Genomic DNA, 6,118 nt, shown 5'->3' with positions numbered 1-6,118 from the left:
CAGATCAACACTCCCACCCAACTTGGTGTCATCTGCAAACTTACTCAATCCCCTCGTCTAGATCATCAATAAAGACATTAAACAGGAGTGGCCCCAAAACTGAGCCCTGGGGGACACCACTTGTGACCCATAGTGATGCCATAGTCTGAAAAACACAATAAAGGTCTCAGCATATATACCAGTAATTATTTGTTTTCCAGAAGCAGCAGGAAATATAGATTTTTCTGTGTCTAAAACTTGGAGAACAAAAGCAGAAAAACCTCAGAGTTGTTCTACTGTGGCTGAGGCCAGCAGAAGCCGTTGTTATACTCCACTGAATATCAGATATCAACAGTACAATAAGAAAGCTTTTCTGTCATTAGCAGCTTTTCTCAATTGGGAAATTAAATGTTCTTTCATCTAACAGCTACGGATCAGGATCAGCTTTAGTACATCACTACTTAAAATGCCAGTGTAGGATTTGTTAATAGGCATTGAGTTATGCTCATACTGAAAATAACAATAAAACACAGAATGAGTGTCAGCCCTTCTCCCAGTTTGTTATTGGGTTGTTTTCTCTGTCCACACCAAATCAGACTGCTTGCCCATCAAAGAGCATACAACATACATAAATATTTACATCCAAACCTGTTTTATAATGGATGTCACTTCTGAAGACACACTGTCACGCCTTGTTCCTTTCTGGCAGGTTACCCTGCTGCATCTGTAACCAACACAGAGCACATTATGTCCTACTCCTCAGCCGCTGGTCTTCCTACTTCCTTCAACCTTTCAGCCCTGACACAATTTACAGTGCAAACCCAACAGCATTTGCAGCGCTCATTGCAAATGCACGAAGAATGAACTGTATTCCTCATGCTCTGAGTGGGGGAGAGAAGGACTTATCCCTGCAGATTTCTGGCTCCCCCTTTCAGGTGCCTTCTTGGACATTTTCAGAAGCAGACCATTGATCAGGTATTGGTCTTGTGCAGCATGCCATCACTTTCTGTGGAGCTGACAGCGTGTGTGAATACAGTGCGGGAGATATCCATTGATCAGCTTTTCTAAACCAGCAAAAAGCAGAGCTACGTAGCACGTGAAAGAGTCAGCTCCTCTCACATATGAGCTGTACATAGAAAATTCAGAATTTAGAGAGCATGAGACCGAAGGATCTTTCACCTATGCCTTAGCAGCTACATACAGCTGAGCAGAAGACAGCAGCAACCACACAATGTGAATGGAGTTACTAGGGAAGGCGACAGAGCAGAGATTAAAAACTATTTTGGTGCCCACTGATATTGCTCGGGGTCCAAGACAAAACAAGGCTGATATATTGAAATGCAGAGAGGCCTATGTGCTATTTCTTAAAGCTCTCCCTTCATCACTTTTGGCAGGGTGAAATGTTTGTCCCTTGTAATGCCTTGAGCACGCAGACATACTTTTGCATGAGTGTTAAGAACATCAGATTAACTCTCCCTGCCCAAGGAATTCAATAAAATTATAGGCTCATCTTACTTGTAATTTAGTTATACACAGTACTCTTAAATTTAAGCTAAATTAAGCTATTCCTACAGTGTATTATTAGTTGTGGATAGGAGACAGCTTTAGAAAACCTGTGAAAGCCGTGTCCTTAGCTGGGTCATCAGTCTCAAGAGGAAGGCCTGCAAACACAAAAATTAACATTTATACCCCTGTTCCTAATGAATAAAGCTTTAGGATATTTATGTTTAGCATAATTAAAAGCCTGATCAAAACCTCTTGGAATCCCATGGTTGTATTTTCCCTTGAAGTACCAATCTGCAATTTCAGCATGCCTCTACGGACCTCGGAGGGCAAAGTGAGTGTTAAGACTGATGCGTCGAAGAGCAAAAGCTGTAAGTGTTACAGAAAGCTTAAATCCTCCAAGCAGGATCACTCCTGACAGAGAATCAGAATCAATAACAGCAGCTATTGTCAGTGCCCAACAAATAAAGCTTGCAAACTGCATGTTTTCAAACTGATAAAAGGGTGAGAAAAAACTTGTGTGAGCAGTAGATTGAGCCTGGGATTCACAATTCATATAGGTTAATATCTCAGTAGTTACTAAAAAGAGGGGACCTCTATAGTACAGTCGGTTGACCTCCTTGCCTGAAGCTGGTCATGCAAATTGCAATAGCCCTGCTCCAGAGGAACTTGTAGTTGCCTCAAAAAAAAAAAAACCAAACCCCAAAACCTTGGAAATTTTTTCTTTTTTTGAACAGATCCTGAAGTACCTATGACAAAAGAAGCATTTTTAGTTATTTTTTTCCTGGGGCTTGTTACAATGGTGTACAAAGACAGCCAGTCTCTATCAGAGTGAGGCTGTTTCTAAAGAACATAAATTATAAGAAGCTACTATGTGCCAGCTCAAGAAATGATAAAAGTTAAGCAATTTTATGTATACACAAAAGGGACTATGCAATGGTCAGCCTTACACAGCTGGAGTTGTACAGGTAAAATTCTCACTCTTCTTGCAGATTAAACTTTTACAAGGGCGATCTAGATCATCATTGACACAGGGCACACCATAACTGACATAAAAAATACTTCACCTGGTAGGTGAGTTTAAAATCTGGAGGGTCACTAGAAAGTATGGGAGTGTAAAACCTGTCATCTACTTCAAAAGGAAAGCCCCTGGAGCTGACAGACTTGGATGTCTCTGTTGGGAAGGAGGCTGAGGATGCAAGTTCCTCCCAAAGGATGTGATTGAAAAGCTATTCACATCAACCCCTCCCTACAGCAGGAAGGACATTGTCTATTGCTGTGTAATTGTGAATATTTTATTGTTTGAACATTGGACAGTTTAACTGCTCAGAAAACAAGCATGCCATATCACCCTGCACATGCCTGGAGCTGGCTTGTTTGTTTTTTTCAAATGCTGAATATGACAAGGCATTTTAAAGAGACTTCATTTTCTGGTGCAGGCACAGGAACTCCTGCCAAGCACTCATTCACCCCTAGGAACAGAAAGGTCATCCCTTCTGCTCATGCAGTTCCCATTCAGAGGAATTCAAAAGCATTTAGCAAATATTATCTGCCTAGAAATTAGTACATGATGTGCAAAAGTACAGCTGCATTTAGATAAAATATAGCAAAGATATAGCTCGTTGTAGCAGTTGCAAAAGGTGCCTGCTAGGTCTGAACCATAGAGAAATCAGCACTGACAAATGCAGACCTTTCTGTACTTCTGTAAAGGGTCCTTGCTCTGGCACAAATAAAATGCATGACTTTTGGCCTGCTAGCAAAGCCCAGATTCACTAAGGAGCTTTAGTTTCCGGACTCTGTTCCAGGCTGGGACTCCTCAAAGCTCAGGTGCTGGGCTCAGGTGGAAGTCCTGGGGACAGGAGTTTTTCATGTTCTCTCTTTCTGCTGGGACATGCTTTCATAAAGGCACACTCCAGAGTCCAGAATCCCCTCTTGAGCAGAGGAGCCAGCACCATTTCTTCCACAGAAGTGCATAGGACTTGCTTTTATGTTTTCATACCAAGAGAGACAGTTTTTTACCAGGTCAAATCAAACGTCCATCTAGTACAGTACTCTCTGACAGTAATTGATAGTAAATATTCCCTTTCCTTATCTCCTGAACAAGACTAACATGGCATATTTCCTCTGCTATGCTCTCCCACTTCTGACAAGAGATCAAGGCTTTCTGGTCAAGAAATTCCCATTGGGAGGTTACAACTCCATCTTTGTGTTAATAGCTCTCCATGGACTTCTCTCACTGGAATCTGCCTAATAGTTTTTGAGCCCCATCAACAGCACTGAGATATCTAGCCTGACATTTAAAGCACTTACTAAGGAAGGTGGCTACCTCAATCATGTTTCCCTCATGCCTGCAGGGACTCAAACTACCTCTGTCAGGAGAGTTACCTGAGGCTGCAAATCGTCCCAGTCTGTTGGATGGGCAGGTTTCTCTAACTACCTGAGAGAGCAAAGCATCTTCATTCTCAGGCATATTTTTAATAGCCTCTGGGCAGATTCAGAGTGAAGATTAACAGCACAGAGTAACAGAGCAGCTGTCCAAAGCAGAGAGCAATTAGCTGGCCTAATGAGCAAACACTACAAGCAAGACTGATCAAAATGGCACAGCAATGGTACATTGCCATCAGCATAAAACAGGACTGTCAATGTGCCTTTCTTAAACCAATTATGTGAGTGAAAAGTCTGCACGTTTCCTACACATTGGGATCTGATCCATTAGCAAGGATAATGAGTCTCAGGTTTAAGGTCCCTCAGAGCATGCACCGCTTCCTCCTGGAGTGAAAGGGCATCTAGTCCCCCATAGTCAGCTGCATCTTCAGATAAGACCTTGCAGCTCTCATTCACAAGAATTTCATGGATGTGTTTGTGAACAGATATGGACCTTAGACAGGGGGATTCCTCCCCATACATTTAGCTTTATTTTATCACATAAAAATGGATCTTCTCCACAAGTTCATTCTTTAGTCAAGACTTCAGTGAATGACACTCCTTCTCAAATCTGTCAAACATATCCAAATGATATTACTGCACTACTTAAAGGTTGATGAAGGCAGGTGGGGGATCTGTCACAGCAATAGGAAACACCAACACAACTCCCACAAGCGAAAAACACAAGTAGCTTTGATTTGTCAAAGAACAGTAATTAAGACAGGCTCCTTCAGGATCCCTGTGGCATTAACTCCTCCAGCAGTAGCTCTTACTTTCCATTTTGCCAGTTGAGCAAGCCCTGTTTCCTCTGGAGGGACTACCAAGGTGCTCTAGGAGAGGTGTCGTAGAGTCAAAGCCTTCTCAGGTACAGTGCCACTGAGCAGTCACGCGGAGCATGCAGGGACACTCCAGCTGATGATACAATCCCCAAGCAAGACAGGAAGACAACATTTTCAAAATGCTTCCTGCATGTAATGGCCTATGTTGATTTGCACAGGTCCATGCCTAAATGCAAATCCTTCACACATACTGGCAGGTGGCATTGTATGTGCAGATACCAAAGGCTGGGTGTCACATACATCCTGAAAATACCCCATTTGTTAGCACACACTGGGCATGTTACCAATCTCAAGGAGCCCAATTTGCACTGCCATTTTTGCCTCTCCCCACATAGCAGACACTTCTTGGTATCACTTCTAGAAACCTTTATAAAGCATGCAAATGCCATAAAAGGCCAGCAAAGCCTTGGCAAGTGACCTTTCCCCAGTCTTGAGAACAAGCTGGGGATGTTTATGGTAACAGTTCAGAACCAAAAGTGAGTTAAAATTGTATTGCTGGTTTCTTCTCTGGATTGCAGGGTTTGAAAGAAAGGTGTCATATGACTGCTGCTTGACACGGGCATTTGTTGAAGCAAACATTTAAAAAAAGAGCTTGAATAGCTCTTAATTAAATGGGTTTGTATTGTGTTGGGTGAGTGTGTGCCCCATCCTGGCTGGCAGGCAAAGGCCAAAGCAGTAACTAACACCGAAACACAGGGAGGGATGGGGGGCTCCACACACCTCAGGATTTAAAACTATCTTCAACCTTTGGTCTTGTTCTCAACGCAGACAAAAAGCATGAGAGAAGATTTCGCTGAGCTTTATAAAGAAGCTGTTTAGCAGTAAAAGCTGATCTAGAGGTGGAGGACAAAAGAACAATGGTTCTGTCGAAATGCTACACGAGGCTGAGCCAAAACCACCTCACTGAGAGGTTCTGTAAGGAATAATTTTGAGTCAAGACTGGGAAAGATCAAATAGCAGCTGGAAAGCAAGAATATACCAGGGAGGAGGGGAGAAAGGAGCTACACTGCTTCAGCACAAACAGCTGAAAATACAGAATAAAAAATACATGTTATTAGGCAGCTCTTTTACATTGTTAACTCTATCAACCTTGGTAAATAAACCAGAAATGTACCTTTATAACTTCCCCATCTTAGTACAATTTTGATAGTTTCTAAGAGGTTTTCCTGAAGCTTAGATCCACAAAGGTACTGAGACACCATTGAAGCAAGCGGAATCAGACACCTCAATGCTTTTGTCAACGTGACCCTTTGACCACACTGGAAATCTGCAGCTGCATGAGGGAAGACACATACTCATACAACCACACTAGTTCAAATCCACATCTCAGGTTATAACTAAATGGTTTTTCCTGTGTGTACAAGTAGGATGCC

This window comes from Strix aluco, chromosome 1 (genome assembly GCF_031877795.1).
Source record: "Strix aluco isolate bStrAlu1 chromosome 1, bStrAlu1.hap1, whole genome shotgun sequence".
In the NCBI taxonomy this organism is placed as follows: domain Eukaryota; kingdom Metazoa; phylum Chordata; class Aves; order Strigiformes; family Strigidae; genus Strix; species Strix aluco.
This window is presented reverse-complemented; position numbering follows the sequence as displayed.